This window comes from Medicago sativa, chromosome 3 (genome assembly GCF_051527215.1).
Source record: "Medicago sativa cultivar Bolivia chromosome 3, Bolivia_mono, whole genome shotgun sequence".
NCBI lineage: Eukaryota > Viridiplantae > Streptophyta > Magnoliopsida > Fabales > Fabaceae > Medicago > Medicago sativa.
Window position 1 is genome coordinate 55,404,492 of NC_140751.1, and position 22,943 is coordinate 55,427,434.

Genomic DNA, 22,943 nt, shown 5'->3' on the forward strand with positions numbered 1-22,943 from the left:
GCGCTTATAGGTTAAAAAGAGCGCTATTGTATGCTTGAGAAAGATAGCGCTTATAGGTTAAAAAAAAGCGCCATTTTATTATCTGATTTAATGTACATTAACTAACAGGTCCCCTGTTCGATCCCCTGCATAGCATATTTCAAATATTTTTTGAATTTTTATGAAAAATGGATTGCAGTAACAAAGCACACCTTTTTTTTAAAAAAAAAATTTGGTACAAGCCTTTTTTAATTCTTTTATCATATAAATAACAAACCTTTGTTATGTATATTATATATAACAAACTAAATCTAAACTTAAAAAAAAAAAAAACAAATCTAAACTTTTTCCCAAAAAACAAATCCAAACTAAAAAAACAAATCAAATGTCCTGGTCCCACTAAATCCTACTTTTCCATAAATCCTACTTTGCACGTTGCGTTTTTTGTTTTTTTATTTATATTTGAAAAAAAAACGCTTTATACACTAACAACAAAGCGTAACTTCTTTTTGTTATATACTCAAAAGTAACAAAGAATCCCAATTTTAATGGAAATCCCTATTTTAATGCATCCTAAAGATAAAATAAAAACTATTTAACATAATTTTCATGAAGTTTGCGTTTTTTGTTTTTATATTTATATTTGAAAAAAAAATGCTTTTTTTTGTTACACAAAAAAAAAAACGCTTTATACACTAACAACAAAGCGTAACTTCTTTTTGTTATATACTCAAAAGTAACAAAGAATCCCAATTTTAATGGAAATCCCTATTTTAATGCATCCTAAAGATAAAATAAAAACTATAACATAATTTTCATTAAACGTATTTTTTAAAGCAATTAATAACATAACCCAAAACTACTTTACTCAAAACTTTCATTAGATCGTGTGCAGGAAATTCAGTCCAGAACCACCACCTTTATTGATTCATTCATCACCAACCACCTATATCTATCAATTCATTCATCACCATCACTTGCTTCCTTCGATCTATTCCAAAACCATAACCGTCTCTTTCGATTCATTCCAGAACAACCACCTCTATCTCACTCTTAATTGCGGTGCATCATATCGTCGTTGCCGTTGACTGGTTACAGCTTTTTCAATACTCAATTTTTCATCTCAGGTACCATCTTCATTCTTTCCTTACCTCAATTTAACTCATATATTCTTTAATTTTTTCATATTTTCATCTGGATATTTTAGGTTTTCAAGGTTCAAACTAAATTTAAGACTTCACTGTTAGTGATTAGGATGAATTTGACAATCGAAAATTCAAAATTTTTGTTTGATGAATAATTACTGAAATTTGACAATTGTTTATTAAAGATTTTGGGTTTAATTAAACTCTACACAACTAGTAAGATGAATAATTTTTCTTTTGGTTCAATTTTTTTTTTATATATATAAACAATAACACTTTTTGTGTGTGACTAGAATTATTTTCTAATAAACTAATTGAATGATGTGATAATATGATATACACTATGCATATGCCTTTTGTATAACCTACTAATCAATTCCATAATCATCCATCGTGACTTCTACATGGCATACCAAATAAACTAACTTATACAATTACTTATTATTTTATTTTTTGTAGTGTCCTTGCCAAGAAAATGGTATAGATTGCGGGTACTTTGTGATGAGGTTTATGAAAGATATTCTCATTTCAAAACTAAATGAGATTCCAAAGTTGGTATGTTTTTTTATATTAAAGTATAATATTTATGTATAATTAAGTTTATTAAGTAACATGGTTATTTTTAATGTTATAATATATACAGTACATTAATGGTTTCAAGTGTGTGACATACTCAAAAGATAAACTAATAGAAATCTAAGAAGAATGGTGTCGGTTTATGATCAGCCTAAAAGTTATATGATTTTTTTTATAATAAGGTGAGTTTAATGTTTCGAAATATATTTGCTAGATGTGGTACGTAGTTGTTTTAATTTATAATCTTGCTTTAATTTCTACTCATGATCAGTAGTACTTTGAATTTATCTCTAATATAATATAGCGTTATTGCTTAATGGCGTTTTCTGGTATATATTCAGGTGGAGGAGAGTGAACGAAATTTGGAAATGAATGATGATTTGCGTGCTTGTTTTGGATAAAAATGTTGAGAAGACCAAGAAGATAGATGAAGACTGCATGATACCATAGAAGATTTTGATCTTTATGTCAACTAATTAGTTGTAACTCTTAGAGATATCCATGTTACCATATTAGAGGCTATACATTTCTGACTTTTATGCTATATATACATACATTTTTTATGATATGGTTATGTTTTATTCGATAAATAATAGTCTCAATTATAATGTGCCTAAATTATATACATTTCCCTTTAAATTTCAGACTTTATATATATATATATATATATATATATATATATTACTTTAAATTAATAAAAAAACGCTATCTGGAAAGGAATTTTTTTTGACACAAATAAAATAAAATAAATGCTTTTCCTAGCGCTTTTTTTCCTTTATAAAGCGTTATCTAAACCTATTGTTACATAGCGCTTTTAAAACAAAAACGCTGTTCTTAAACTTGTCTTAGATGACGTTTATTTTTGAAAGCGCTATCTAAGGATAACCTTTGCTAGCACTTTTTGACATAAAGCGCTATATAAACCCTGCTATAGCTAGCGCTTTATACAGAAAAAAAAGCGCTATATTACCTTTACCAGCGCCATTTACAATAGCGCTTCAAAAGCGCTACCTAAAGCAAAAAAAAAGCGCTATATAAGCCCATTTTTGTAGTAGTGAAGTGTGAAATTTGGAGGCAACCAATCTGGCAAGATCATAGGTACAAGAACTATTGGTAATTCCTCTACCTCAATTAATAATGTATGGTTGGTAGATGGTCTTGAACATAACCTTTTGAGCATTAGTCAATTTTGTGATAATGGTTATGATGTGCTTTTTGAGAAAACCAACTGTACTGTAATCAACAAGGAAGACAAATCCATTGTGTTCAAGGGAAAGAGAGTTGACAATGTCTATAAAATCAATTTTTCTGAACTGGCTGATCGAAGGTGATTTGCCTTCTATCAGTGAATGATAAGAAATGGATGTGGTACAGAAGGTTGGGACATGCTAACTGGAGGTTAATCTCTAAGCTTAGTAAGTTACAACTTGTCAAAGGGCTACCTGACATTGACTATCATTCAGATGCACTCTGTGGTGCATGTCAGAGAGGGAAAATTGTGAAATCATCTTTTAAAACCAAAGACATTGTTTCAACCTCTAAACCCTTAGAATTACTCCATATTGATTTATTTGGACCAGTGAGTACTGCATCCTTATATGGAAGTAAATATGGATTAGTCATTGTTGATGATTACAGCAGATGGACATGGGTGAAATTCCTGAAAAGTAAGGATCATGCATATGAGGTATTCAGTAACTTCTGCACACAAATTCAAACTGAAAAAGAGTCAAAGATTTTGAAAATCAGAAGTGATCATGGTGGAGAATTTGAAAATGAGCCATTTGAAGCTTTTTGTGAAAAACATGGAATCATCCATGAATTCTCTTCTCCTAGAACTCCACAACAAAATGGGGTTGTAGAGAGAAGGAATAGAACTTTACAAGAAATGGCCAGAACCATGATCCATGAAAACAATTTGGCTAAACATTTTTTGGCAGAAGCAGTGAATACAGCATGTTATGTTCAAAACAGGATCTATATTAGACCTATTTTGGAGAAAACAGCATATGAACTCTTTAAAGGAAGAAAACCCAATATCTCTTACTTTCATCAATTTGGATGTACATGTTACATTCTGAACAACAAGCTCTACCTAAAGAAATTTGATGCCAAGGCCCAAAGAGGAATCTTCTTAGGTTACTCTGAAAGGTCAAAGGCATACAGAGTGTATAATTCAGAGACACTCTGTGTTGAAGAATCTATGCACGTTAAATTTGATGACAAAGAGCTTGAAGATAAAACTTCAAAGCAAGGTGAAAGTGTTGCAGAGATACAGGTTCCTGAAGCTACTCCAGAACCTGATCAGATAGCTGAATCTGAAGAAAGTCCAGAAGCTGAACCCACATCAGAAGCGCAAGATGAAACTGCATCTGATGAAGCACAAGATGGCTCACATCAAGAAGATCCTCCCAGAAACTCTTTCAAGCACAAATCTTCACATCCTGAGGAACTAATCATTGGAAACAAAGATAGTCCAAGGAGAACAAGATCATACTTCAGACAAGAAGAATCAATGATTGGACTGATCTCAATGATTGAACCTACAAAAGTTGAAGAAGCACTTTCAGATGATGGATGGATCCTAGCTATGCAAGAAGAGTTGAATCAATTTCAAAGAAATGATGTGTGGGATCTGGTACCCAAACCTCAGCACAAGAACATTATTGGAACAAAATGGGTATTCAGAAACAAGTTGAATGAGCAAGGAGAAGTAACAAGAAACAAAGCCAGACTTGTTGCATAAGGGTATAGTCAACAAGAAGGCATTGATTACACTGAAACATTTGCTCCAGTTGCAAGATTGGAAGCAATCAGGTTACTTCTTTCCTATGCAGTTAATCATGGCATAATATTATATCAAATGGATGTTAAGAGTGCATTTCTTAATGGCGTCATAGAAGAAGAAGTGTATGTGTTTACCAAAGAATAAATTAATTAATTGTCATGTGTTTACCATCACAAGCGTAGATATAGACTCTTAAATACTTGAATGAGTTTACATTTACACAACATTAGTAGACATGTCAAAATTAATTAATTGTAAGACATGCACAATTGATCTTTATTTGTAAATTAAAAGACAAAAAACAAGATACCAAGCGCACCATTAAAACACAATCTTTTGATTGCTAAGAATTAATTGCAAGCGGTACTCTCAATGCAATGATCAAATATTGGCAATAAGTCCTGTCAGATAATGGGTGCCTTTTGACATCCTCATTACCCACATGCACTTCAAGAAAAACTGCATTTTGCGACTTTTAAAAACGCTGATTGCGACTGTTAGAAGGGTCGCAAATGTACATTTGCGACTGTTCCCCAACAGTCACATTTGTTGGGGTCGCAACTTTCATTTGCGACCCTTCGTGGAACAGCCGCTCCAACAGCCGCAAAGGTGCTGCGACAGTTGCTAACAGTCGCAAATGAGGAGATTTATATGGAATTTAAGGGACTTGCGACATTTGCTAACAGTCGCAAATGTCTAATTAAAAATTTATTTTATTATGGCTGCGACTGTTTGAGTATCCGCAAATGTATATATATATATATATATATATATATATATATATATATATTTAAAATCACAAATGTGACTGTTTGAACAGCCGCAAATGTTTTTTTTTTAATTCACAAATTTATTTATTTTTGAAATTGATATGCCCTGATTTAGAATTTTTTTTCTCTACAATTTGAAGACAATCTCAAACTATATTACTAAAGACTTAAAATACAAAATATATAATTCAAGAGTAAGAAGTTTGATCCATACATCAACTTAACTAAAACAAAAAATATATAGTACCAAGTTTAAACATTCAAAAAACCGAAACACTAGTGATTGGACAAGTTGACTATTCTCGGTGAGCTCTTTCTTAATATGATTCTCCAAAAGCTGAGGAAACACATAAGAGAAAAAAGTACTCAGTAAAAAGTTGAGAGCAATCATGTGAAAAGTCGAACATTGACAATTCAATTCACCCATGCCTGATCATTGAAACAAGCGTCTGCACTACCGGACACCAAAAGTGATATATGAGCAGAACTAGGCGTGGATATATCACAGCGCATGGCCACCACGCCGCGTGAGAATGTTGCTTCTTGGAGAGGAGGTGATGGAGCACTACAAAATTTACGACAGTTACAGAAATTAACAAACACAATAACATTGTAGGTAAAAGACGGAAAGAATATGTAATTCTTGCACTGAATAAAACATCAGAAAACACGAGTATGAACTCTCAAAACCACCAACACTCCGTTCAATGATTTAAGGAAATACCATTGCACTTTTCAGCACATACACATCTTGATTTTGTATCATAGCTTCTTTAGGTTTGTTAATAGTGAAACATGATCCCAATTAGGAACAAATATAATGGTGAAACTAGTTTTGAACTAATCCATGCATATGCCTTAAGTAATACATTGATTACATTGTCTTCAAATGGTGAAAAATGCGATAATACTAAGCTATTTTCAGATAAAACTATATTCAAAGTTGAATTTAATTTGACACTTCTAATAAGCATGTAGAGTTTCACCACAAACTAACCTATAACAATTACTACAATTGTGTAACGCCATGCATATGAAGTTATCTGAAAAGTTTCAATTTTATACAGAGCATCCAAAAAGCAGTAACGGATAAACCAAGAAATGCAAGCAACCGTGTGAAACAAACTTACTTCAGTACATAGGAGAGCATTGAGTCCATCCTCTAATGACTCCAATAAGCACGCATCCTTTTAAGAGAAAAGAGAGATGAAATAAATCAGTTTATAACAGGTAGGCCACATTGTAAGAAGAACTATTACAAATAACAAACTGCTTGAAAACTAATTAACCAAAGTATCCAAGCCTACCACTGTGCAGGGAAATCCACCCTCAAGAAACAACACCCTCAAGAATATTATCAAGTGATGCTACAAAAATATTTAGAAATAAAGAATAATGATATTATATATGTAAGTAAATTTAGAAATAAAGAATAATGATATTATCAAGTGCATGCACAATCACACATTATTTAATACACTTGCCATCTTGAATCTTGGCGAAAACAGAGAAATTGAACTATGTATGCTGGGGAATATAAAATCAGTCATTCATAAAACCTATTGTCTAAAACAGAGAAGCTGAACTATGTATGCCGAGGAATATAAAATCAGGCATTCATAAAACTTTGCTATAGGTCCACTCAGGCAGTTGACCTAAAGTTATTATCCTCAGAGTTTACACCCCTTGGAGCTACACATTTTTCAATATGGGGCAACATACATTCACCAAAAGTTGGAGTTGTTTTACCAGTTTCCCTTTTTACCTGCTTCATAGCTTGACTAAGATGTGAGTTCAACAGAGTTACCTTGTGGTTTAGTTCTGAAATTTTAGCTTGATGACTGATCCTATCATTCTCCAATCTACTGGTGATATTTCTCTGCTCTTCAAGTTGTCTGCATGCGTTGTAGTTTCTTTCAGCAAGACATTTGTAGGATGTAATGAGATCAGCAACACCCAAGTCTTCTACATATGAGTCAACATTAGGAACAATTTTACTAGTCAAAGCTGCTATGTGCTTAGCAGATTCTCTCTCTCCATCTCCTTCAGATTCATCATCATCAGATTAGGAGGCAGTCAAACTTTTCTTCTACTTCTTCAGAAATGTGGCACATTCTGTTCTGATATGTCCATACCCTTCACATTCAAAACATTGGACTTCTTTGTAGTGAGAGTCCACTTCATCAGGTCTTGCCACTTTCTATTTACTGAGCTGATTGACAATGTTGGGGCGAATGTTCTGACCATTTGGCCTGGACCTTCTGTCAACTTTTCTTAAAATCTTCTTGAACTGTTTCCCAAGAAGTGCCAGTGATTCTGCCATGTCTTCATCATCTTCTTGATTTGCTTGTGACTCATCAGATTCTACACAAGAAGCAAAAGCAACCCCCTTACCTTTCTTATCAGTTTTGCTGTTGACAGTCATTTCAAAATTCTGCAAGGATCCTATCAGTTCATCAACCTTCAAGCTTGAAATGTCATGAGCCTCTTCAATAGCTGTAACTTTCATGTCAAACCTCTTAGGTAGAGATCTGAGGAATTTTCTGACTAGTTTTTCATCAGAGATTTTCTCTCCAAGAGACTCAAAAGAGTTAGCAATATCAAGAATATTCAGGTGATAGTCCTGAATGTTTTCATCCTCCAGCATTCTTAAATTCTCAAACTTTGTAGTAAGGAGTTGGAATTTTGCACTCTTTACCTTAGTAGTTCCTTCATGAGCAGTTCTATGAATCTCCCAAGCATCCTTAGCCACAGTGCATTGCTTGATCAGTCTGAACATATTTTTGTCCACACCATTGAATAGAGCATTCAAAGCTTTTTGAGTTTCCAAGAGCCAATCCATCTTCATCAGCACTCCATTCTTCTTCAGGTTTCAACACATCAGTCATGTTGCCATCAGCATCAAGTTGTACAGGATGTTCCCAACCTCTCAGAACTGCCTTCCATGTCTTGCTGTCAATAGATTTGACGAAGGCACTCATGCGTGATTTTCAGTAGTCATAGTTGGACCCATCCAATAGAGGGGGCCTGTTTACAAAACCACCTTCCTTGTCCATAGTGCTAGAATAGTACTCCCTGGAGCTCACCCTAAAACAGGCAGGGTGCCTGCTCTGATGCCAATTGAAATTCTAGCGTACTTGTTTTATTAGGCTCTGTCAGATGTTTAAACGTTTGCGATGTTTCGATTAATGTTTCAACATCATGCGATAAACAGAAAATAAAACAAGAAAATAAAGTGCAGAAAAATAAAGAACACATGAAGTTTGTTGACCCAGTTCAGCACAACACGCTTACATCTGGGGGCTACCAAGCCAGGAAGGAAATCCACTAGTGTAGTCCTTATTCAATAGCTCTCAGCAAAATCCTCGTGTACACTATATGACCTAGGACCTACCCATCTAGACTTCAACCTAGGAACTCCTAGATCTGAGATCCCATCTCACTATCCTAATGGTCAGTCACTGCCCCAGTGACCTATCAGACCTCAAACACCAAAAGATTAGAAGTTACCTTCCAACACAAACAACTAAACCTTGTTTCACAAATTCGGTTTGATGCACAAGAGTATCAATACTCACAAAACCAGTCCTAAACAAGTATCTAACACGACACTAGAAAGAACACACAAAAGATTCTAGACTTGCATCACAAACGATACAAGAACAGAATACATGAAGACTCAAACCCTAAAGATCTAAAATTTTTAGTATGACGGCTTGAAAGAGCAATTAGGTCTTGAAGTCTTCCTTTTATACTGAAGCAGCTTGGGCTAAATAATCATTGGGCTTCAGTAAACTTGCAGATCGGTTCAGCAAACCTGCAAAACAGAATCATAAACAATTCTGGAAAGTCCTAATATGTCGGAACCTATTTAGAAACATTCCAAATTGTAACAAATATTTCCTAAAATAAAATATATATTTTAGTAATATTCCACAGCTGATTCTTATGAGATATGCGCGTTACTTGGTCAGTAAGTAAAGGAAATATGGTTTCCTTAAACGATAAAATACGCGCGTACAGAACAGGCGAGAACCAAGAACTCAGGCACACTGAACCGTGCCAGGATGTTGAAAAATTGTATCCAACATCTTACAGAGTCGCCTAACCACATGCTGGAACATTGGTTCCAACTTACAGAACAAGGATATTTGTTTTAGCAACAATGCAGCCAATACAAATACCCAACAAAATGTAAACATATGTTAAAAAAACATAAAGTGAGGATGTTCTCTTCGCTTTGTATGACCAGAATGTTCTTTGTAAGAACATGAGAAACCTTTCTCAAAGTAAAAATTCCTTTGATTGATTTCTATTCTCCCGAATCATATCTTGAAAAATGATTGAAGATTCTTGGATCATCCTATGTCTATTATGATAGAATCTTCACGCATATGATCATTAATTTTCTTCCTTGATACTTCTCAAATTAATGAATAATTCATTCATCGGTTGGTTTCTCTTCAAATTTGATTCTAATTATTTCAATGAAGTAACGAGAATAATTTCGAGTGTAATAATCATCTTTATCATGAGAACCTTCTTTTCATCAAAGTTGATAATGTTATCTTCTATATAATAAGACAATATCTTCTTGGTCAATCAACTTTGAATTGTTTGATGATGCAATTCTTCTCATAATTCCTCTTAGTAATTCCACACAATGTTTCTTGTTCATTGAGTGTATTTCAAATATTAACCCGTTATTCCTCGAATCTTTTAAGGCTTTGTTGAAACCCATGTGGTGATGAAGATGAGTCAATTGATCATAAAATACGTCTTCTTGTTGAATCTTCAATCGACACTCATTTGATTCAAACAATATTTTTTCTATATCTTCTTTGAGCTTGTGATGCTACTGTTTTGGTGTTCTTTCATTGAATATATATATGCACTTGTAAGAGACTTATTTCTTGTCTACTTCTTTGAAAAGACTTAAGTACAAACATCATTAGATCACCATTCAAAAAACTTAGTGTTTATTCCATAAGGTTTGTTATCATTAAAACATTCATCAAAAAGATTTTTGGTTCAACAGTATTTGTGTAACCGATTGGTAAACGGGTTGTGGGGGTGCATAGAAATCTGCTATTCTCCCCATTTGTATGGTTAACAAAGGATTAAACACGGTACCAATTTGTTGCGTTAAAAAATTAACCATTTTGTGGTTACTCTCATCCATTTGTTGTCTTAACAAATTCATCGAATCTATTGTCAACGGTGGTAGAGTATTCCGACCAAAATTGCTAGAACTTTAGGAACTATGTATGTTGTGCATTGTGAACGTATTTGCTTGGTCTGCAAAAACAGAAGCATTATTATGTACATTTTCCATCATTGAAGTTGGCATACCATACAATTGTTCCCTCAAAATGTTCTGTATATTTACATTTCTATCATCAATCCTAGGTGTAGTCGATGATTTTCAAGTGACAAAACATTAATTGGTTTTGAACCTTCGATCTTTGGACTCTCGATTTTTATTCGTGGGAAGGGAAAAAATGAGTAAAAACCCTTATCGAGACTTTGGATCCTGGGGTTGGTTTCGATCGGGGAAGGTGTTAAGCACCCCTAACGACCACAATATTCCGTGGGAACCTCTTACCTAAATTTATCTTGTGCTAGATTATTTTGTTTATTTTGAAAATTATTGCTTAAGAAACTAGGTGAAAGAATGGAGGGAGAAGATGGATGTTTTTGGTTGTTTTTATTAATTGATATGGAAGGAATAAATCCTTTGCCTACGTACCCTAAAAATGGATCAAAACCAGCGTAGTTCACTCTCAAAAATTATTTTTGGTGGATTGGATTGATTTTAACATTTTTGAAAAAAAGTTTTAAGAAGAGATTAGAGGCCTCAAGGCATGAGAGAAAAAAATAAGATGAGGCTGATCCAATTTTAATTGCAAAATATCCAAGTCTAATATGGATGTTAAATTGATTGAACATTTGATTAAGAAAATAAAAGGAAAAGCTCTTGGGTTAAAGTCCAAGTTTTATTGCAAAATATTTAAAGCTTGACATATTTAATTTTTGAGATAAAAAGATTTTTCTAAACTAACGGTAAACTAGCGTAATGGCGTAAAAAAATAAGCGTAAAGCGGTAAAGAAATTAAAGTGCATAGTGTCGGTGCATGTGTCAGTGTGTGCAATTACTACATTATTACATATCCTCATAGATACATTCTATGGGAAATAAAAAGCACAAAATAAATTTCATCACTTCCCTAATTATACACACTAAATATCATGGGATTTGAATAAATTGCAAGAATAAAGAAACTGCATGAGATCATACTAGAATTAAAGCAAAGAAGATAATAAAAAGGGAATTAAAGCAAACAAGATAACAAAAAGCTTAAAGGTATCACATACTAGGATAAAATTCAAAAGCAATGCATGATGTTAAAAATTTTAAAGCAATGCATGAAGTAAAGAAAAATTCATGATAAAGTATTTTAAAATGCTGGGAACAAAGTCACAAGATGATTTTAAAAAAAAAAGAATGCATGAGTTTTTGTAAGAGATATAAAAAAAAATGAAACAATTGTGTAGGAAGGGGGTTTAGAATCATACTGGGTAGAGGTGTCAATATCATGAGGCCTTGAAGTTTTGGCCGCAGTCCACATAGTAAGGGGGTTTGAAAATTCACAAGATTAAAAGACCCACATTTATGCAAGCCCACAAATAAAAAAATCAAAAGGCCCCAAGTCCCAAAATTTTTATAAAAAAGTGTTTTTACCAAAAAAAAAATTGAAATAATTAATATGGGGTTTTTTTAGGTCCACAAATAAATAGATTTGATAGTGGGCCTTGGCCCCAAATAATTTTGGGAATTAGGGGGCTTTAATTTAGTGGGCTTGGTGGGGGATTTTTTGAGTGGGCTTTGAAATTTGGGGCTCTATTGACACCTCTAATACTGGGGGGTTCATGCAGCAAAACTACATGAGCAGGGAGCATGTTGATGGGCCGAGAGAGAGAGAGAGCCTAGCTTAGGGGAAGAGAGATTGGGCCCGTTCGGTCCAACTGAATCGGTTCAGGAGGAAACCGTATCGGCCAAGGGTGCATATATACCATACAACCAGTTTTTTCATACAACCAGTTTTTACACATTCATACAACCAGTTTTTTCATTCATTTTCCCTTCTCTCTAAAAGATGCAGATAGGAGAAGAAGACCAGAGGAGCTCCGGTGCTGTGGCCGGCAACCCTAGGGTGGCGGCGCTGCCGCTAGAGCTTTTTTTTTTTACTTTTTTTCAAAAAGAAAAAAAAAATATAATCCGGTTCCTCTACTCCTCCTCTTCATAGATCTACAATTACTTTTTACCAGAAATCAAACACCAAGCCTAATCTAGAAAAAAAACTTCATCAATAAAAACTCATTATAAACACTACTTCATCACCAGCTATGAACACGAAAACAAACAACATAGATCGAGGAAAGAAAAGACGAAACTGAAATACCTTCTCTGAAATCGGAGAAAAAACATAAGCTAGAAAGAAGATGACCGGAAAACTTGAACTGCTCCTCCTCCCTTGAAGCCACGACCGAGACCCTTGTGTGCTCGGAGAAAGAGATTTCGGTTCGGTTTCAAATTGTTCTTCTTCCCTTGAGCTCGGTTCACTGTTGAACCGTGAATGTTGTTGTTGATGATGATGAGACCGATATGGAATGTTTGTGTGAGCTTGTTGTTGAAACTGATTTGTGTATTGATGAGTTGCTGATTTTTGAGTAATTTGTGTTAATTTTGGTATTGCTGGAAAATTTGTTCTTGAGTGTTCATGTGTTCATCAAGTTCATGATGAACTTCATGAGTTTTTTGTGATTTGATCTGAAAAAGAGAAGAAAGAGAAATTGCAGAGTGTTTGTAATAATTTTCTTGGGCTACGTGATTATTCTACCTTTCTCTGACAGTGAACAGTGCTATAAATAGTAAAAACTAGGGTTAACTCTGACTCAGAGACAAATGACCATACTGCCCTTAAGACCTCTGATACAGAAATGGACAGCAAGGCACAGTGGATCGGGGAGCAAGTTTCAAAATAGGCCAATGATTGACCGACAAGTGGACCAAAATGGGACCCAAGGACTAAAACAAATGATAATAATAAGAAAATAAAGAAAAAGAAGGTTATGTGAAAAAAAGGAGTCACTCACGTGACTTCTAAAGAAAGGAAAATAATCAATTGAAACAAAAATAAAAAGGACAAAATAATAATTAATAATAATAATAATAATAATAATAATAATAATAATAATAATAATAATAATAATAATAATAATAATAATAATAATAATAATAATAATAATAATAATAATAATAATAATAACAACAATAAAACTGTCCCTTTCGCTAACCAAATGAGGTATTTTAAAATACCTCTCTGCCGAAATTTTGACTGAAATGGCTAAAAAGCGAGGTGTTTTTAAAACGCGAATAAAGCTTTCAAAAGGGTTGAACATGTGAGCAAAGCTGGATTAAATTAGAAAGGATTTATTTATTAAAAAAAAAACTAACAAAGACTTTGAATTTTTTTTGAAAGTGCGCGCAAAATTTAAAATGCCTAAAGCAAGCGAATAAAGCAATTTTAAATACACAAAACACAAATAAAATTTGCTTATTTTTTAAAATACAAAAATAAAAGCTTTTAAATGACTAGACAACAAATAAAGTGAATAAAATAGAGTTTGAGCCGTTTTAAAATACGACTAAAAGGATTTTTGAACTGGTCCAAAATTGGGGTATGACAGATGCCCCTATTTAAGTTTCTTCGTCCTAGAGATTTGAAAGAAAACTTTTAAATCGACAGGTCTAGGAGACTTAAATATTAAGTACACCACTTTTCGACCAGTTGAAGTGCTAAGAATGCAATGCTCATGAGTATTATGGTATGCATGCATGTGATGTAATTATGAATGCAACGACGAAAAGCATATACCGACTGGGGAACAGACTGGTAATCATCACTGGGGAGGGAAAAAGCTGTCTATTACCAACTATCGTGATAAAGACGAACATACGGAAGATAATTGGCTAACAATAAGAACATTTCATAAGAAATTGTGCGTAAGTTTTATCCTTAAATTAAATTTATTCTTATCTATTTGTTACATGTGTTATTTGTATTTAAAATTAAAATTAAAAATTAAGGGTATTTTTGGAAAGAAAAGTCCAACCTAAAAGTGTGTTGAAAGAGGTAGTTTTCTTTATATATAGTATAAATTATTTTTATTATCTAATTATTATTTCTTTTTCTTTTAGTCACGAGGATGTGACTTCTTCTTTGCCCTTTTTTTTTTCTTTTATTATTCAAACTAGGTCTTAAGATTTCAAATTTATTTATTTGGTCTTAAGATTCCAATTATAGGATGACAAGTTCTGGAGCTTCTTTCCGCAATGCCTTGCAATCCATTTCCTCGCCTTGTGATATTTTCAGTGGCCAAATGTCTTCAAAATGCTTCTTTTCTATGTTTGTAATATTTACTTCTCATCACTATAACTTCCATAATGGGTAACTACCACGAAGTTTTTTGACCGAACACGATCATCTGCACATGAGAATCATAATTCAAAATTTGAAATGTTATTAAAAAGTACTTTTTGAATCTAGATATTGGATAATCATCTATTGAAACTTGAATTCTAGAAATGGGATTACATATTGATAATAGTCTCATTAGTAGAAACTAAAAATGTTGAGATCATATTAGTGGTTGTATATATAATGAGATTGTAGTTAAGAAATATATGAGTTATGGAATACAAAAATTGTAGTTCAAAAGTTAATAATAATAATAATAATAATAATAATAATAATAATAATAATAATAATAATAATAATAATAATAATAATAATAATAATAATGTAATAAAAATGAATGCATTGGAGTTTTTGATTCATAAACACATAAAGAATGTGTGAAGCTTTTTTAATATAAAACCTCTCATATGCAAGCGAGAAGATATCACTGGCTTGTAATCTATTTGCTTATTGCCCTATTTAACTTTTGTTCGGTTTATAAACACAATTCAATTAAAGTTAATTACTAAAGAAGAGATATCAAAGTTTTTTGGAGGTGTTATGAGAAGCTTTTCTAAATGTGCCACTTAAGCACAATCCAAGCAGTAGAATGAAACAAGTTTCAAATTCAAAGATAGATAGATAGATAGATAGATAGATTGTGCTGTTATACAGGGATATACTTGATGACGAGGAAGGAAAATGAAAAGTAAAACACTGGATTGTGTCACTTTGCAGCAATCAATCTCGAGGAGAAAAAACTATGCAGAGTGGCAGTTATTCTGATGCTTTTTCAGTGTTATGAATCTCACTTTTTTGACAAACCAGCAAGAGAGAAAGCTAAAATTTGTTTTTTGTTCTCTATTTTCCTACGACTTCATAATCTCAATAACAAAGATTGTGTCCATTCTAAAATTGGAATCCTTTGAAAAATAGTGATATTTCTTGGTTATGTTTAAATGAGTATAAACAATAACAAACAAGATGAGATTAGTCTTTTTACACAAAAGAGCCAAGTTCCTAACAATAACAAACATGCAGAGATTAGGTCTTTCTACAGAGACAATTCACAATTCACTAGCCAGCAACATACGCTACACTTAGCACAATCCATTAACACACATGATTCCCACCTCTCTCTCTGTCTCGTTTAAAAGAGATGCTAATCAAAATCTAGCTTATATCACAAAGTATTAACAATAACAAACAAGCTGAGATTAGTCTTTTTACACAAAAGAGCCAAGTTCCTAACTATAACAAACATGAAGAGATTAGTCTTTTTTTTTTAAAAGAGCCAAGTTCCTACAAAGACAATAACAAACATGCAGCAATAAGTCTTTCTACAAAGACAATTCACAATTCACTAGCCAGCAACATACGCTACGCTTAGCACAATCCATTAACACACATGATTCCCACCTCTCTCTGTCTCGTTTTCTTCCGCTTCCTTTCTTTCCCTCTCCCTCTCCTCCTTCATCTTCTCCTTCTCTTCCTTTCTCTGTAGCTTTCTTTTGGCCCTCAAAATTGTTTTTCGAGCCAAGATCATGGCCTCCCACTGTAAAGATTGATATAAAGTTAAAAGAATTCAAATGTGTACAAAGGAACCAAATTAGTGAAACTTTGTAGAGACTTCAAGAAAACTTGCCTTAGCCCATGTGAAGTTCACACGTGGCTGCCACATAAAGACCTCGTGCATGCGCAAGGGGTTAGAGGATACATTTGAGTTTGTGCTGCTGTTTTTTGTTTGCTTCCTAGCAATTCTTCTTTGTGTATTGCGTCCTGTTTAATTAATAATCAGATAAGAAACACTAAAGGTGAAGTAAGTTAAAAAAGAAAAAAAGGTGATTTGATTTACCCATTTGTGTTTGTGAGTTAATCTGCAGCTGGCAAAGTTCCTTTAAATTCCAACAGAGAACAGTTACAATACAAATCAACAACAACAAAGAGATGGATGATTGATTATGTGATTAATTAAGAAAAAGGAGAAAAAGCTAGCATGACCAAACAGATTTGGAAAACCCTAATCATACAAAATTTAAGAACAGAACTAGAATTGAAAAAGAGAGGCTTTGTTTGAAATTACAACATCACAATTCGTTAAAGCCCCAATTCTAAGGTTGGAAAACCCTAATCATACAACTAGAATTGAACTAGAATTGAAAAAGCGAGGTTTTGTTTGAAATTACAACATCACATATTAGAGATACATAGTTTGGTTACAAGTAGTATTAATCCTATTAGTATATATAGGTGTAACCTCCCCATAAGTGGGATAACTTCCTCATTAGTAATATCACACTTTACTATCAATAATACACTTTCATAAGTGTCATACCCCAATTTTGGACCATTTAGTTTTTAGTCGTATTTTAAAACGGCTCGAACTCCTTTTTGCGCTTTAACCATTTAAAGTCTTTTAGTCGTCTTTTAAAGTTTTAAAACTTATTTTGCAGTTTGAAAAAAATCATTTTGTTCAAGTTTTGCGTAATTTAATTCACTCCATTTGTCTGGTTAAACATTTTGAATTTTCTTTTCGCGCTCTTTTTAATATTTAGTGTCATGTTTTTTTATTTCCTTTAAAAACTTTTAATTAAATTCCCTTTTTGTCCGTATTCTTTAAGCTGCTTTAAAAGAGTTTTGTTTGCATTTTAAAATACCGCTTTATTTTAAATGTTTCAGTCAAAATTTCGGCAGAGAGGTATTTTAAAATACCTCATTTTATCGAAAGGACATTTTAATTACTTTTATCTATTTTTAGCACTTATTATTTTTTTCATTATTTAGGTATTTTCTTTTTTTACTTTTATTTTCGTATTTCTTCAATTATTTGATTTTTATTAATTTTCTTTTAGTCTTGCAGTTGTTTTCTTTTGGTCAAACTTTGGCCCATTAGTATTTGTTCTGATCCATTTGTCCAGGTGTCCTAAGCACATTGGTCCTCTGGTCCAAGTTAACCTAATCTGCAGCTATAAATAGCACTGCATTTACTGCAGTCAGACTGGTCACCAATCAATAACACTGTAGCGGTGCAGATTTCATTGCAAACACATCCTATTTTCTCTTTCTTCCCATTTTCGAATTAAAGCACAAAAAAATAAGAAATTCATATGAACTTCATGAAGAGCATGAAGAACACATGAATTTTTCCAGAAAGTGAATCCAAACCACCAACGCACACAATCAACCCTCCCTTTCTTTTCAAACACAAATCTCAACATAAAATCATAACCTCAACACATAAACACAATCCAACACTGTTTCACGGTTTAAGCAACGAATCATCATCAACCGGATATCTCCCAAAGGCACACAAATCGGATCTGCTCATTTCAACATTACAGTGAAGGAAATCGGATCTCATACTCATAACAACTAAGGAACGCGTCGGATTCGGAAAAGAGGAGAGGAGCAGCAGCGTTTTCTTTTCTTACAAATCTAAGCCGATTCATAGAGGTAACCTCGTTTCACTTTCTTTTTCCTCTGATCTGTGATGCTGCCATGTTTGTATTTGTGGTGTTCATAAAATGATATAAGGCTGTGTTTCAAAAGTGATTTTCGAAAAAAAACCGAGATCTACACTTTGTCGTTATCCTTCTTTCAAAAATAAACTCAGATTCACTTTCAAAAACAAAGAGGATGTCTGGATCCGTTTTGTTTTTTTTTCAAAAAAAGTGAAAAGTTGTGAGAATATAAGTGTAGATCTAGCGTTTTATAAGTTTTTTTTCTTGAAGAATAAGTCCGAAATCAAACAGAGGAGAAGGAATAGATCGGATTGATACAAAAAATTTTAAAAAAGGAGTGAGTAAAAGCTCCGACGCGGCGGCGACTGTGGTCAACCACCGCGCCGGAGCGGCTCTCCGATGGCTAATCCTTCTTCTCCGGCTTCCCTATCCTAGAGAGAAGGGAGAGCTTATTTTTGAAACTGGATTCTAGAGAGAGGAAGAAGAAGGAATTATGAGAAAATTGAACCGAAAATGGCTTTTATAGATGCAAATGAACCGGTCTGGCTCACCTGAACCGGATCGGTTTATTCTGGTTCCTTCCCTTCCTCTATCAACCTTCAGATCTGTTTTTCCTTTTGATCCAGCGGCCTCTGTTTGCTTGTTACCACATGCCTTGTCCGTTATTGTGTGTTTTACTGCTTGAGAACCGTCAGATCTATCATCTGATAGATCTGATGGTTACTGAAGCGTTCTGATTAATTCCATGATGTCTTTACTTTTCCATTACTGTGTGCATACCAATTCTAGCCTCATGATCAATCCAAAGGCCAGGATCAAACCCTAAAGCCCAGTGCACTTAGTGAAGGCCCAGTTTTGATTCTGTTCTATCTTCTCTCTACAATTTTGCTGCATATACCCCCCAACAATGCTTCTGCACCCCCCTGCAAACTTGTTTTATTTTTTAAACTCTTTAAAACAATTCATGCATTCCTTTTTTCTCTAAAATTACTTTTGATTAATGGTATTTCATGCATTTTGAGGCTTTGATTTCTTTGTTTTATGTTATGCTTGGTTATTTGCCTTAATATTACCTCATGCATTTCAATTGTATCGTTTCAATATTTTACTTGTGAATTTGGCTTTCTTTCATGTTTTGCTTTAAAAAATTTAACATCATTGCATTTCATTCTAGTATATGATGCATTTAAATTTCTCATTACCTTACTATATCACGATTGCTTTAATTTTAGTACTTTTTCATGCATTTTCTTTTCCTATTGCAATGTATGCAAGCCCCATGATATTTAGTGTGTATAATTAAGGAAGTGATGTAATTTATTTTGGGCTTTGCATTTCTTTTAGTGTGTATCTAGGAAGGGTATGTAATAGCGTAGTAATTGCACACACCGACACAAGCACCGACACTACACCATTTTATTGCTTTATGCTTACTTTATTTTTCCGCATCGTTACGCTAGTTTACCGTTAGTTTAGTAAAACTTTTTATCTCAAAAATCAAATAAGCAAAAGTCAAATTATTTTCTTAATAAACCTTGGATCCAAATCCAAGTTGCTTTCCCTTTTTATTTTCTTAATCAAATTCCTAAATGAATCTTAAATTAAACTTAGACTAAATTTCATAAATAAAATGAAACAACCTCACTCCCATTTTATTCTTCTATACCTTGAGGTCTCGCAATCCTTCTCAAAAAACCATTTTCAAAAAAATTAAAATCAACCTAACCCACCAAAAATATTTTTGAGAATGAACTACGGTGGTTTTGATCCCTTTTAAGGGTACGTAGGCAAGGGTTTATTCCTTCCAAATCAATCAAATAAAAAACAACAAAAATCATCCTTCTTCTCCCTCCATTCTTTCACTTAGAATTCTTTAGGCATTATTTTCAAGTAAATAAATGAATTTAGCACAAAGATAAAGTAGGTAAGAGGTTACCACGGAGTACCATGGACGATGCGGGTGCCTAACACCTTCCCCAATCGTAACCGACACCCGGATCCAAAAAAGGGTTTTTAATCTTATTTTTCCCTTCCCAAGAATAAAATCGAGAAGTCCAAACGATTGAAGGTTCAAAACCAATTAATGGATTGACACCCGAAAATCAATGGTCTACAAATTGGCGACTTCACTGGGGATCCTATGCGGGTTAAACCCACCTTTCTTCCTTTATTTTTATGCTTTACTATCTTGTAAATATCTTTTATCTTGTTACATGTGGGGTGAGAAAATAAGTCCTACACCCGGACTTGAGTGAAACATAACATAGGACGGAGTACGGTCATAGTGCCATACCAGGAGTAGTCCTGCGATATGTGTGCATGTGATATAACTCCACTCAACTTGGGTTCAAAAGTAAATATACGACACCATGAGTAGTCGTGATTGGCATTATTATTTTTGAAATCCATCAAGCATTGAGGACCTTTAGATCACCTTTAACCCATCTTGGCCTTTTATTAGGACGTATTGCGGAGACTAAACCAAGAGTAGTCTTGACTTTGGTCGTCATGCGATATTACACTCAAACTAGACTTCCTTGCAAATTATTGGTCTAGGAGTTAATCCTACGCACCGAGATATTCATAAGGGTAGTTGTAATTTGGGAACTTGGTAGAACCCTTGTTACAAGTGCAAATGGAAACCATAGTCCTTACCAAATGGCGTTACCTTCAACTCCAACATTGTGAATCTAGTCCTCCATGTATTCTATGTTCTCTAGCATTATCATGCACTCATGCATTCATCCATAAATATTCTTTTTCATTCATAAGATTATCGAAGGATTTAGACAAAGTTTTTTTGTAAACATTGTAGATGAATCCACAATTGAGGGCTTCCCAGAGGTATACTTTCAAGAAGCCGGATTTGATGAGGATAAGGGAGCTAGGAGAGCAAGTATCTGATCCTAAGAGATTTCGGAATCATTACGGGAGGTTGCTTGATCTCATCAGGGTGAGGGTGGACGATGGCATTTTGGAAACTTCGGTGCAATTCTATGACCCGGTTTATCATTGCTTTACCTTCCCGGATTATCAGTTGCTCCCCACGCTCGAGGAGTATTTCTATCGGGTTGGCTTACCGGTGTCCAAAGAAATACCATTCACTGGTCTTGAACTCGCACATAAAGAGGCTACTATTGCAAAGGCTCTCCACCTCAAGCCTTCCGACCTAGTTAAACCCCGCTTCACAATCAAAAATGGTTTCCAAGGCCTAACTGCTAAATTTCTCTACCGGAAAGCCTCTGATTTTACCAAAGCCAGAAAGACTGTTGCCTTTGAATCTGTTCTTGCCTTACTTATATATGGCCTCTTCCTGTTTCCCAACATGGAAAACTTTGTCGATATCAATGTAATCAAAATATTCCACACTAATAGCCCGATCCCTACCCTCCTTGCAGATACTTATCACTCCATCCACCATAGACATCGTCAAGAGGGTGGAGCTATTGTTTGCTGTGCACCTCTGTTATAAATGGTTTGCTTCACATTTGCCCAGATCCGTCTTTGCCAGGACCGAAACCGGAATAACTTCTTGGTCTGAAAGGCTTATGCCCCTCACCCCGGCTGACATTGTTTGGGCTCATCCTGCTGCCGACACTGAAGGAATCATCGATAGTTGCGGGGAATTTCAGAATGTGCCTCTTATTGGTACATGTGGAGGAATCACTTACAATCCGACTCTTGCCATGCGCCAATACGGATACCCTATGAAAGCGCAACCTGATAGTCGTTATTTGTCCAGTGAATTCTACCTTAACAGTGAGGTTCACACCGATTTGAGGAGGTTGTTCGAGCGAGCTTGGTATACTGTTCGTATGTTCGATGGGATCCAGCTTGGAAAGAAACAGAGTTTTGTCCATGAGTCGTATACTCAGTGGGTTATCAATAGGGCTGTGGCTTTCGATATGCCCTACCCCATACCAAGGTACGTGTCTGCGGCCGATCCAGAAATACCGTGGCCTCTACCTCCAAAGACTCAGAAAGAGTGCCAAGAGAGTTTGCGTGCGTCCGACCAAGAAAAAGCCATGTTGGAGAGACAACTCCATAAGAAAGAACAAGATTATGAGATAGTAATGGGTATGTTAGAGCAAAAGAATTGGGCAAGTGAACAAAGACGCCTTGAGATTGTCCGATTAGAAGCTATCATCAAAGAAAAATATGCCGCACTTGACAGGGCCCCGGGACTAAAGAAGAAACAGAGTGCTTTCTTTGCCAACACATGTTCTTATCCATCTCGTTAGAGTGTTCAGAGTTTCTCCCAGAGTTGTTTACTGTCTTATGTTTTATATTTGGAGTCTATCCCTTGGCTCAGTCTGTTAGAAAGGGAATTATCTTGTAGTGTTTTTATATTTGTAAGTTTATCCGTTGGCTTGGTTGTTAGAAAGGGAACTATATTGTAGTATTTTACATTTGGAGTTTATCCCTTGGCTCAGTCTGTTAGAAAGGGAATTATTTTGTAGTGCTTTATATTTGTAAGTTTATCCTTTGACTTGGTTCTTAGAAAGGGAATTACCTTGTAGTACTCTTTTATCATTAATGTAATGTTTAAGTTGTTATGTTTACAAAATTACTTCTATAAGTCCTTCGATAAAAATAAAGAAGATTGCATATTTTTTTGCATTTTAGCATATCATGCATCATATTACATTCATAAGGTGTCAAAATCAAGTCTCACACTTCATTCCTCTCTGCCGCAGTAATTG

The 22,943-nt window shown here is 34.2% G+C and overlaps 2 long non-coding RNA genes and 1 pseudogene across 3 annotated transcripts; 2 read left to right on the top strand and 1 right to left on the bottom strand.

The window, feature by feature from the left end:
• The first annotated feature begins 1,195 nt into the window (after window positions 1–1,195).
• Window positions 1,196–2,266, top strand: LOC146938478 (uncharacterized). Its single transcript, XR_015033377.1, has 2 exons — window positions 1,196–1,679; window positions 2,042–2,266. It is a non-coding gene; the product is annotated as an uncharacterized LOC146938478 (long non-coding RNA).
• A 3,179-nt stretch (window positions 2,267–5,445) lies between these two features.
• On the bottom strand, window positions 5,446–6,883 carry LOC146938479 (uncharacterized). Of its 2 annotated transcripts, XR_015033380.1 has the most exons (4): window positions 6,566–6,883; window positions 6,389–6,445; window positions 5,688–5,823; window positions 5,446–5,595 (listed from the first exon to the last, which is right to left on the bottom strand). It is a non-coding gene; the product is annotated as an uncharacterized LOC146938479 (long non-coding RNA). The 2 variants fall into 2 exon arrangements; XR_015033379.1 differs by having other exon boundaries at window positions 6,389–6,883.
• A 14,172-nt stretch (window positions 6,884–21,055) lies between these two features.
• On the top strand, window positions 21,056–22,481 carry LOC146938480 (uncharacterized; annotated as a pseudogene).
• The last annotated feature ends 462 nt before the right edge of the window (window positions 22,482–22,943 follow it).